Raw genomic sequence first — 12348 nt, 5'->3', positions numbered from 1 at the left:
GGAAATGGTCTGGAGAAGAGAGGAGGGGATAGGGTCAAGCGGGCAGGTTGTTGGGCGGCCGGCCGTCACAAGTCACAAGATTTCATCTGGAGAGAGAGGGGAGAAAGAAGTCAAGCATAGGGTGGGGCAGTGTGAGCAGGACCAGCGGTGTCATTTGACTTAACAAACGAGGATCGGATGTCGTCAACCTTCTTTTCAAAACGGTTGACGAAGTCATCCACAGAGAGGGAGGAGGGGGGGGGAGGGGGAGGAGGATTCAGCAGGGAGGAGAAGGTGGCAAAGAGCTTCCTAGGGTTAGAGGCAGATTCTTGGAATTTAGAGTGGTAGAAAGTGGCTTTAGCAGCAGAAACAGAGGAAGAAAATGTAGAGAGGAGGGAGTGAAAAGATGCCAGGTTCGCAGGGAGTCTAGTTTTCCTCCATTTCCGCTCGGCTGCCCGGAGCCCTGTTCTGTGGGCTCGCAATGAGTCATCAAGCCACGGAGCAGGAGGGGAGGACCGAGCCGGCTGGGAGGATAGGGGATATAGAGAGTCAAAGGATGCAGAAAGGGAGGAGAGGAGGGTTGAGGAGGCGGAATCAGGAGATTGGAGGGAGAAGGATTGAGCAGAGGGAAGAGATGATAGGATGGAAGAGGAGAGAGAGCGAAGGTTGCGACGGCGCATTACCATCTGAGTAGGGGCAGAGTGAGTAGTGTTGGAGGAGAGTGAGAGAGAAAAGGATACAAAGTAGTGGTCGGAGACTTGGAGGGGAGTTGCAGTGAGATTAGTAGTTAGTAGTTTGATCCCCTGCTGATTTTGTACGTTTGCCCACTGACAAAGAAATTATCAGTCTATAATTTTAATGGTAGGTTTATTTGAACAGTGAGAGACAGAATCACAACAACAAAAAATACAGAAAAATGCATGTCAAAAATGTTATAAATTGATTTGCATTTTAATGAGGGAAATAAGTATTTGACCCCCTCTCAATCAGAAAGATTTCTGGCTCCCGGGTGTCTTTTATACAGGTAACCATCTGAGATTAGGAGCACACTCTAGTGCTCCTAATCTCAGCTTGTTACCTGTATAAAAGACACCTGTCCACAGAAGCAATCAATCAATCAGATTCCAAACTCTCCACCATGGCCAAGACCAAAGAGCTCTCCAAGGATGTCAGGGACAAGATTGTAGACCTACACAAGGCTGGAATGGGCTACAAGACCATCGCCAAGCAGCTTGGTGAGAAGGTGACAACAGTTGGTGCGATTATTAGCAAATGGAAGAAACACAAAATAATTGTCAATCTCCCTCGGCCTGGGGCTCCATGCAAGATCTAACCTCGTGGAGTTGCAATGATCATGAGAACGGTGAGGAATTAGCCCAGAACTACACGGGAGGATCTTGTCAATGATCTCAAGGCAGCTGGGACCATAGTCACCAAGAAAACAATTGGTAACACACTACGCCATGAAGGACTGAAATCCTGCAGTGCCCGCAAGGTCCCCCTGCTCAAGAAAGCACATATACAGGCCCGTCTGAAGTTTGCCAATGAACATCTGAATGATTCAGAGGAGAACTGGGTGAAAGTGTTGTGGTCAGATGAGACCAAAATCAAGCTTTTTGGCATCAACTCAACTCGCCATGTTTGGAGGAGGAGGAATGCTGCCTATGACCCCAAGAACACCATCCCCACCGTCAAACATGGAGGTGGAAACATTATGCTTTGGGGTTGTTTTTCTGCTAACGGGACAGGACAACTTCACCGCATCAAAGGGACGATGGACGGGGCCATGTACCGTCAAATCTTGGGTGAGAACCTCCTTCCCTCAGCCAGGGCATTGAAAATGGGTTGTGGATGGGTATTCCAGCATGACAATGACCCAAAACACACGCCAAGGCAACAAAGGAGTGGCTCAAGAAGAAGCACATTAAGGTCCTGGAGTGGCCTAGCCAGTCTCCAGACCTTAATTCCATAGAAAATCTGCAGAGGGAGCTGAAGGTTCGTGTTGCCAAACGTCAGCCTCGAAACCTTAATGACTTGGAGAAGATCTGCAAAGAGGAGTGGGACAAAATCCATCCTGAGATGTGTGCAAACCTGGTGGCCAACTACAAGAAACGTCTGACCTCTGTGATTGCCAACAAGGGTTTTGCCACCAAGTACTAAGTCATGTTTTGCAGAGGGGTCAAATACTTATTTCCCTCATTAAAATGCAAATTAATTTATAACATTTTTGACATGCGTTTTTCAGGATTATTTTGTTGTTATTCTGTCTCTCACTGTTCAAATAAACCTACCATTAAAATTATAGACTGATCATGTCTTTGTCAGTGGGCAAACGTACAAAATCAGCAGGGGATCAAATACTTTTTTCCCTCACTGTAGTAAAGATGAGGTCAAGCGTACTGCCTGCCTTGTGAGTAGGGGGACGGGGGGGACGGTGAGAGGGTGAGGTCAAAAGAGGAGAGGAGTGGAAAGAAGGAGGCAGAGAGAAATGAGTCAAAGGTAGACGTAGGGAGGTTAAAGTCACCCAGAACTGTGAGGGGTGAGCCATCCTCAGAAAATGAACTTATCAAGGCGTCAAGCTCATTGATGAACTCTCCAATGGAACCTGGAGGGCGATAAATGATAAGGATGTTAAGCTTGAATGGGCTAGTGACTGTGACAGCATGGAATTCAAATGAGGAGATAGACAGATGGGTCAGGGGAGAAAGAGAGAATGTCCACTTGGGAGAGATGAGGATTCCTGTGCCACCACCCCGCTGACCAGATGCTCTCGGGGTATGAAAGAACACATGGTCAGACGAGGAGAGAGCAGTAGGAGTAGCAGTGTTTTCAGTGGTAATCCATGTCTCCGTCAGCGCCAAGAAGTCGAGGGACTGGAGGGTAGCATAGGCTGAGATGAACTCTGCCTTGTTGGCCGCAGAACGGCAGTTCCAGAGGCTGCCGGAGACCTGGAACTCCACGTGGGTCGTGTGTGCAGGGACCACCAGGTTAGAGTGGCAGCAGCCACGCGGTGTGAGGCGTTTGTATAGCCTGTGCGGAGAGGAGAGAACAGGGATAGACAGACTCATAGTTGACAGGCTACAGAAAATGGCTACAATAATGCAAAAGAGATCGGAATGAAATGAACTAAACATCTGGGAAAGCGAGAGAGCGGGGCCTCCCTCACTTACATTTCACTGAAACACTCAAATATAACTCTCTCAACTTCCACTTTAGAAATTATAATTGTTGTAAACTACAGTGGTTCAATGTTTCTAGGAATAGACTAACTTAGTTTATTCAGCTAGCTACCTTGGTACAGTATTCTTCCGTGAAAACCGTCCAGGGCACCGAATCCTATGATGCCATAGCCAACTAGCATGCCAGCCTCCAATAACACGGTTTAGCACCAATACTCGGTTACAACAAACCACCAGTGTGTTAACACGCCAAGCAGATCATTCGTGTCCGTGTCTAACGTTATGTAAAGTTTTGGGTTAGTTTTGACAGTTTGAGTGAGTCAGTCGTCAACTTATTCAGCCAGTTAGTTAGCTAGAATAGTTAGCATACTAGCTAGCCATTGCACTCTGCCAACGAAAAACCCCTCCTCCCACGGCACGAACACACAGAGAGAGCCAAGCTAATGTTAACTAGTCTCCCATGTCCCGAATTCCCTTGAACGACTCAGGTTGCCAGTATGTAAAAACAAAACACAAATGTAGGTTATAGCTTACCCTTTGTAGCTACTGTTAGCCAGTTAAGTGCAAAGCTAGCCACTGAATCGATTCAGCCAGTTCGCGTCTGTTCGCTAGGTCGTTCCAGCTATTGTTTAGTTAGCTATCCAGGTAGCAACAAGCTAGCTACATTTCGAATACAGTAGCTACTAACTACCTAAAGTTAACGCTTCAGATGATGAGGTTAGAAAAACAACTGAATGGTAGGCAGCTAGCTGGCATAATTACAGGTACTCTTAAGCGTGAAATAACATTAGAAACAACTATCCACAGTTGCTAATAGTTACCAGTAGCTACCCGCTAGCTAGTCCAGGTAGTGGGTTAGCTAGCCTCGTGCTTCACCGGGCTCAGTCGAATACAATATTTACCTACAATAATTACCTACAATAACCTACGATAACTACCTAGATAAACTACCTACAATACCTAACTACAATCTAAATACATGGTTTAAGCTTTACTCGACACCATATAAGCACCATATAAGCCAAGCTTACCTCCCGCCAGCGGTATCATTCGATAGGCCTCGGTCATGTGCTTCAAATTAGTGAACTTTGCTACACCCAACTTTACTACACCCCAAAATGACGTCACCGTCCATGTTAAAGTTTAATTGGCTCATGAGATTTAAACGTCTCTACACGGACTTCCGCATTACACCCTTACATTTGGTACCAGTGTTTTCATCTTGAGCAGGGGATTATAAAAAAAACTACTTTCGGCGCTCTAGATCCTGACATCAGCTTACCAGACCTGAAAGCTAAAAATACAAGAACATTTTTAATAGATATGCGTGTGTTTGTCTGATTTGGACACAGATTATATCAAACGAACAGGCTGCTCAATAGATGTATTTGGTGTATTGTTTGTCTGTGTCCGACAGAAGGGGCCACACCACAGTCAAATGCATGTAAGTAGTACATGTAAGGATCCCATGTGGCTCAGGTGGTAGAGCATGGCGCTTGCAACGCCAGGGTTGTGAGTTCTGTTACCATGTGGGACCAGTACGAAAAGTATTAAAATGTATGCACTGTAAGTCGCACTGGATAAGAATGTCTGCTAAAATATAAAACATTTAAAAATACAAATGAAGGAGTGGTACTGCAATTTGCAGATTTTGTTTTACCATTGCTCGTAACTTCATGATACATTTGAACAGTATAAAACAAGTAATCCTTCTTGAGCTGTCATGCACCCTCTGTTAGAAACAATAGTTGGAAAGGATTCAAAGGGTGAAAAGACAAGTTCATTCACATTTTACATTTTCTTAAACAAAATTATTAGATTCAAAATATTTTTTCAAGCAAAAATAATATTTGTATGATGTATTTGAGCCTGTGCTATGCCAATTGAATAAGTCTGACACGGAAGTGATGAACCGCTGTGACTATTTGTAGTATTTTAGTGGTTCTGGAGGCAGAGGCCAGCTTAGCTCCCATAACATCCTATGTTATGGGGATACCACATGAAATGACTGAAAACGCTAAGATCATTAATATAATAGGTAAACTAATAAAACCCGCTAACAAAATGCAAAGCACAAAAGAGGGCCATATCAATAGTTTACTATCACACATAGTTGTAACACAATAATAACATTGTAACAACACTATAATACAGTATAATAGCAAAAATATTGGCTAATTACACATAAACATTGCAAGCATGACATGGATGGCTGGAATAGGGCTCTTATATGTCATGCAATAGCACAACACCATGTTGGGGAAATGTGTCCAGAGTTTATAGTCCAGTGTTGTACTCTTCAGCTGAGTGTAATCCACTTGTCTGAAGATATTCACATCACTCACATTTTTAAGTTGCCCCGGCCCCACTTGCCCATTGGCCTGTGGCCAGGTGGGCCGGGTCAAAGGTGGTGACGGACAGGTCAAGAGTTCCAATGAGAGGTCACTGGGGAGACCTGCCCCCACATGTTCTACGAGCAGAGGGCAGGCCATCTCATAGAGATGGAAAGCGGCCTCATCATTGTGCCATTATGGTGTATGTGACAGCATGGGCAGCGCCATTGAGGCTATCTTCATTTTGAAGTAGTCAATTTTCTTCTTCATGATTGGTCAATAGGGGGGATCAGGTCAATAGGGGGGATCAGGTCAATAGGGGGGATCAGCTAATGAAGTTGTAAGTCCCAACCAGTTGACTACATTAAAATGATGGACGTCCTCAATGGCTCTGCCCATGCTAAAATGGCCTTTTGGCCACTAGAGGCCTCTATCATTCTCAATGGGCCATCCCTATAGCAGGCCTTGCACCAAAATAAAAGAAACAACTCCTGACTAGAGGGATGATTTACTACAACTGACATAGAACATAGAAATCCAAAGGAAATGTCTAGTAGGAGCCCTGATTTAGGATCAGTTTTGCCTTTAGATCATAATGAATAAGATCCTAGATCAGCACTGTGAGACGCTTGATACGCTCACCGAAAAAAGGGTACGTTATGGTAGAGTATTTGTATTTGTTAGGTTACATTATTGTTCCCGGGCGTACAAAAGATCAAAATACACCATCAGAGGTACACACATGGTACTGTTCGGGATTTATTAGGGTACATATGCGGATAATCTAGTATAATGGTACCTTTTAGTACCCAATATTTTTATAAAGGTACAATCATCACACACTCTCAGAAACCCGGCCCATCATTATCATATTTCCCAGCATGCTATATTGCAGGTTGATTTTTGTTTATTCAATGTGTGTTTTTGCATGCACATTGATTGATTGATCTTTTGACTCATCACATATGCTGCTGTTACTGTTTATTATCTCTCCTGTTGCCTAGTCACTTTATCCCTACCTATATATACGTATCTACCTCAATTACCTTGTATCCCTGCACATCGACTCGGTAGTGGTACCCTGTGTAAATAGCCAAGTTATCATTACTCATTGTGTATTTATTCCTTCTGTTATTATTTTTCTATTTTTGACTATTTCTATTTTTTTCTCTCTGCATTGTTGGGAAGGGCCCATAAGTAAGCATTTCACTGTTTACAAAGCATGTGACAAATAACATTTGATTTGATTTTATGCTACACAAAGATAAATAACATACATCTTTCTAAACTAAGCCAATCTGTTAGTAGTTGGACTTATTGCATTGGTTAATGAGATGGTTGTTCCTGTTCAGATGGTCTCATTTATCAATTTTCCCTACCTTGGCAGTCATTCTAAATGCAGGTTGCGGGTAATTAAAAGTTCACATTTTGGGATATCCTTTCACTGGCTCGATTCCAATAGGAATTGCATGTCACTTTGCAAGCCAGCATAATTTGACTCGCCCGATGTGGCCTGCAAACCAGCAGTGCCAGACCACTGTGTTGTAGAGATGTGCAGTTTGCAAACAATTTGTTATTTTTGAATGACTCTTTTTACTGACTCAAGAGTCATGATTCGGGTTTTTTCGTTTGTCCTGCTGGCCACAATGAATTCTACTGCAGGATTAACCAACAAATGTCTGTAATATATGTGCGCAGGCAAAATACAGTGTAGATCATGGTGAAGGCAGCATAGAGAAGAAAAAGACAAGATTAGAACTGATAATTGATCGCATGGTGCAAAAATGTATGCAATTAATTGATTATTGAATGTTATTATGGACACAGCTTTGTAGAACCAAAACATACTTCTCAAGAACCTCGAACTCGAGAACGAATCGTTTAGGGTGCTGCAGTTCGTGAACGATAAAGTGCTTATCACTCTCACGGTAGTCAAGCAATGCATTCCGCCAAGAGTTGTTCACAATCTAGTCCGGTTGCGGCCACAACTAGACCTTGTTTCAAATGTACCAATAAATAATTTAATTTGCTTAGCAATCAACAAATGTGCATTGTTTAAAGCATGCTTTTACAAGTCTCAGTTACAAATGACAGCTCCAATAAGCCTGTTATGGTGAACGACATGATAATGAGAGGCTTGTAGAATCATTACTTTTTTTAGTTTTCAGTTTATTGTTCGCCTGTAGGGGGTCCTGCATGGTCTGGGTATTACTGGCTCAAATGAACGAAATTAGTCAAAAGATTTGTTATTTTGACTGAACGAGTCGAAAAGATCTGAGTCAGTAAAAAAAGCAGTACTTCCCATCAATACTGTGTTGGGGTAAAAATAGGCTGTCAAAGCATGGCCTTAAGATATATGTAAGGTATTATCATAAAAAGTTTAATTTCAATGATAAAATCTGAAATCCTGGACTGAAAACAGTCATGGGTAGTACTGGTAACTTAAAAATTCACTTGAAAGGCACCCTGAGAAATATGCAAATAAGGCTTTACACCCTACGGTGTTAAAACCTCATCTGCAGCTGTTTCTCCCAACTCAAACACAACAAACAAACCTCCTGCAGGTTGAGTTCAATAACTACAGGCAGATTATGGTGAGATGCTTTGAGGAAGCTTTGAATAGTTCAGTAGCCTACAGAGTAATATAATAATGCGATTGCTGAATTTATGTAGATATTCTAAACAAAGTGTTTTGATAACTTTCTTCTAAAAATCCACCTTTCCAGAAATAAATCTCTCACTGTTGCCGCTTGCTACAGACCCCCCTCAGCCCCCAGCTGTGCCCTGGACACCATATGTGAATTGATTGCCCCCCATCTATCCTCAGAGTTCGTACTGCTTGGTGACCTAAATCGGGATATGCTTAACACCCCGGCCATCCTACAATCTAAACTAGATGCCCTCAATCTCACACAAATGATCAACGAACCTACCAGGTACAACCCTAAATCCGTAAACATGGGTACCCTCATAGATATTATTCTGACTAACTTACCCTCTAAATACACCTCCGCTGTCTTCAACCAGGATCTCAGCGATCACTGCCTTATTGCCTGCGTCCGTAACGGGTCCGCGGTCAAACGACCACCCCTCATCACTGTCAAACGCTCCCAAAAACACTTCAGCGAGCAGGCCTTCCTAATTGACCTGGCCCAGGTATCCTGGATGGATATAGATCTCATTCCGTCAGTAGAGGATGCCTGGTTGTTCTTTAAAAGTAATTTCCTCTCAATCTTAAATAGACATGCCCCATTCAAAAAATACAGAACTAAGAACAGATATAGCCCCTGGTTCTCCTCAGACTTCACTGCCCTTGACCAGCACAAAAACATCCTGTGGCGTACTGCATTAGCATCAAATAGCCCCCGCGATATGCAACTTTTCAGGGAAGTTAGGAACCAATATACACAAGCAGTTAGGAAAGCAAAGGCTAACTTTTTCAAACAGAAATTTGCATCCTGTAGCACTAACTCCAAAAAGTTTTGGGACACTGTAAAGTCCATGGAAAATAAGAGCACTTCCTCCCAGCTGCCCACTGCACTGAGGCTAGGAAACACTATCACCACCGATAAATCTACAATAATCGAGAATTTCAACAAGCATTTTGCTACAGCTGGCCATGCTTTCCACCTGGCTACCACTACCCTGGCCACCAGCTCTGCACCCTCCGCTGCAACTTGCCCATGCCCCCCCCCGCTTCTCCTTCACACAAATCCAGACAGCTGATGTTCTAAAAGAGCTGCAAAATCTGGACCCCTACAAATCATCTGGGCTAGACAATCTGGACCCTTTCTTTCTAAAACTAGCCGCACAAATTGTCGCAACCCCTATTACTAGCCTGTTCAACCTCTCTTTCGTAACGTCTGAGATCCCCAGAGATTGGAAAGCTGCTGCGGTCATCCCCCTCTTCAAAGGGGGTGACACTCTAGATCCAAACTGTTACAGACCCATATCCATCCTGCCCTGCCTTTCAAAAGGTTTTGAAAGCCAAGTCAACAAACAGATCACCGACCATTTCGAATCCCACCGTACCTTCTCCGCTATGCAATCCGGTTTCCGAGCTGGTCATGGGTGCACTTCAGCCACGCTCAAGGTCCTAAACGATATTATAACCGCGATCGATAATAGACAGTACTGTGCAGCCGTTTTCATTGACCTGGCCAAGGCTTTCGACTCTGTCAACCACCGCATTCTTATTGGCAGACTAAATAGCCTTGGTTTCTCAAATGACTGCCTCGCCTGGTTCACCAACTACTTCTCAGATAGAGTTCAATGTGTCAAATCGGAGGGCCTGTTGTCTGGACCTATGGCAGTCTCTATGGGGGTGCCACAGGGTTCAATTCTTGGGCCGACTCTTTTCTCTGTGTATATCAATGACGTCGCTCTTGCTGCTGGTGACTCTCAGATCCACCTCTACGCAGACGACACCATTTTGTATACATCTGGCCCTTCATTGGACACTGTGTTAACAAACCTCCAAACGAGCTTCAATTCCATACAACACTCCTTCAGTAGCCTCCAACTGCTCTTAAACACTAGTAAAACTAAATGCATGCTCTTCAACCGAACACTGCTTGCACCCGCCCACCCGACTAGAATCACTACTCTCGACGGGTCTGACCTAGAGTATGTGGACAACTACAAATATCTAGGTGTCTGGTTAGACTGTAAACTCTCCTTCCAGACTCACATTAAGAATCTCCAATCCAAAGTTAAATCTAGAATCGGTTTCCTATTTCGCAACAAAGCCTCCTTCACTCATGCTGCCAAACATGCCCTCGTAAAACTGACTATCCTACCGATCCTTGACTTCGGCGATGTCATTTACAAAATAGCCTCCAACACTCTACTCAGCAAAATTTGGATGTAGTCTATCACAGTGCCATCCGTTTTGTCTCCAAAGCCCCATATAATACCCACCACTGTGACCTGTACGCTCTTGTTGGCTGGTCCTCACTACATATTCGTCGCCAAACCCACTGGCTCCAGGCCATCTATAAATCACTGCTAGGCAAATCCCCGCCTTATCTTAGCTCATTGGTCACCATAGCAACACCCACCCGTAGTCTGCGCTCCAGCGGGTATATCTCACTGGTCATCCCCAAAGCCAACACCTCCTTTGGCTGCAATTCATTCCAGTTCTCTGCTGCCAATGACTGGAACAAATTGCAAAAATCTCTGAAGCTGGAGACACTTATCTCCCTCACTAACTTTAAGCATCAGTTGTCAGAGCACCTTACCGATCACTGCACCTGTACACAGCCCATCTGAAATTAGCCCGCCCAACTACCTCATCCCTATATTGTTATTTATTTTTCTCATTTGTACCCCAGTATCTCTATTTGCACATCATCTCTTGCACATCTATCATTCCAGTGTTAATACTAATTGTAATTATTTTGCACTATAGCCTATTTTATTGCCTTACCTCCATAACTTGCTAAATTTGCACACACTGTATATTATATGTATTTCTGTTGTATTTTTGACTTTGTTTTGTTTTATCCCATATGTAACTCTGTGTTGTTGTTTTTATCGCACTGCTTTGCTTTATCTTGGCCAGGTCGCAGTTGTAAATGAGAACTTGTTCTCAACTGGTTTACCTGGTTAAATAAAGGTGAAATAAAAAAATAAAAAAATAAAAAATGTAGTAACAGGTCCATGTAGAATAAACACCCTTTACATAATACCATAGAAGCAGTGTTCTGCTAAAATACTGTAATAATGTGCACCTTTCACTGTCATTCCCAGCAAATACAGATACTGTGCCTATCGGCATTTTGACTTGTGGTAATGGGGCTATCTTGGCAAACATGTCAGTAGTCCTTCCAGTGTGGTATCCCATATACAACAGGAGTTCCCTGATACTGGTGCAGAATACACAGGGTTTCTCCCTCCCCATATTGACTGATACCATTCAATAATAAAGAAAGACAATACCATTAGAGGAGGGGGTCACAATTCCGGAGCGACCCACTAGGTGTCATCCTCCGACCACCTTAGGCACCTCCTCACTCACAGTCTGGACTAATCAGTATCCTATTGGTGTCACCTGTGTCTACCTGTTCACCTGTGTATTTATGCCTTCACTTCCCTGTGTTCCCTTGCTCAGTTTTCTCTGTTAGTTTCTCTATGTCCAGCAGTACTACTCAGTGTCTGATCGGAGACCTATGTACAGGTACTTGAGAAGTGTTCTCCCTGTTTCGTTATTTGTTTCAGTCGTAGGTAGTATTTCATATTTTGGCTGTCAGACGGTTTTTGGAGACTGTTAATTTGTATTCTGGCTTCGGGACCACCAGTAAAGATCATTTTTTCACCATCTCTGCCTACTGCCTACTGTATATCCTGAACCACAGCTGGGTCACACCTCACACCAACCCTCACACAATACAAGTAAAAGTTGTCTAGTAAAATGTTAATGCCGAGTGCCAGGTCTCTCTCCATTTAGAGAGATCAGTATCAAGTCCATCTGTCAGTCTGGACTTCATCACATTCTTTGCAAGTTTCCATGTGCTGGCTCCATACATGTTTCTGTGAACACATACACACAGTCACTGTTCTATTACCAATGGCAGTTCGGATAGTTGATATCTGACAAACAAACAAATACAATGTTGAAGTTTGAACAGGTCAGACTAAACCTACCTAATTCTGGTCTCATCCTTGACGACCGTTGGTGAGCATGCAAGAGGTGAGGCTGGAGGTAAGGTCTTTGCCAGAGCCCCATTGATGGGCATAGCATCTTGCTGCTGACCCAGTCCCATTTCAGACAACCTTTGAATAAGTAGGGAATGGTTGACAGTGTCGAAGGCCTTGGAAAGGTCTATAAATAAGGCAGCACAATGATTTTTATGATC

The sequence above is a fragment of the Coregonus clupeaformis genome, chromosome 13 (genome assembly GCF_020615455.1).
Source record: "Coregonus clupeaformis isolate EN_2021a chromosome 13, ASM2061545v1, whole genome shotgun sequence".
Taxonomy (NCBI): domain Eukaryota; kingdom Metazoa; phylum Chordata; class Actinopteri; order Salmoniformes; family Salmonidae; genus Coregonus; species Coregonus clupeaformis.
The sequence above is the reverse complement of the archived record's forward strand: the minus strand, read 5'-3'. Positions refer to the sequence as shown.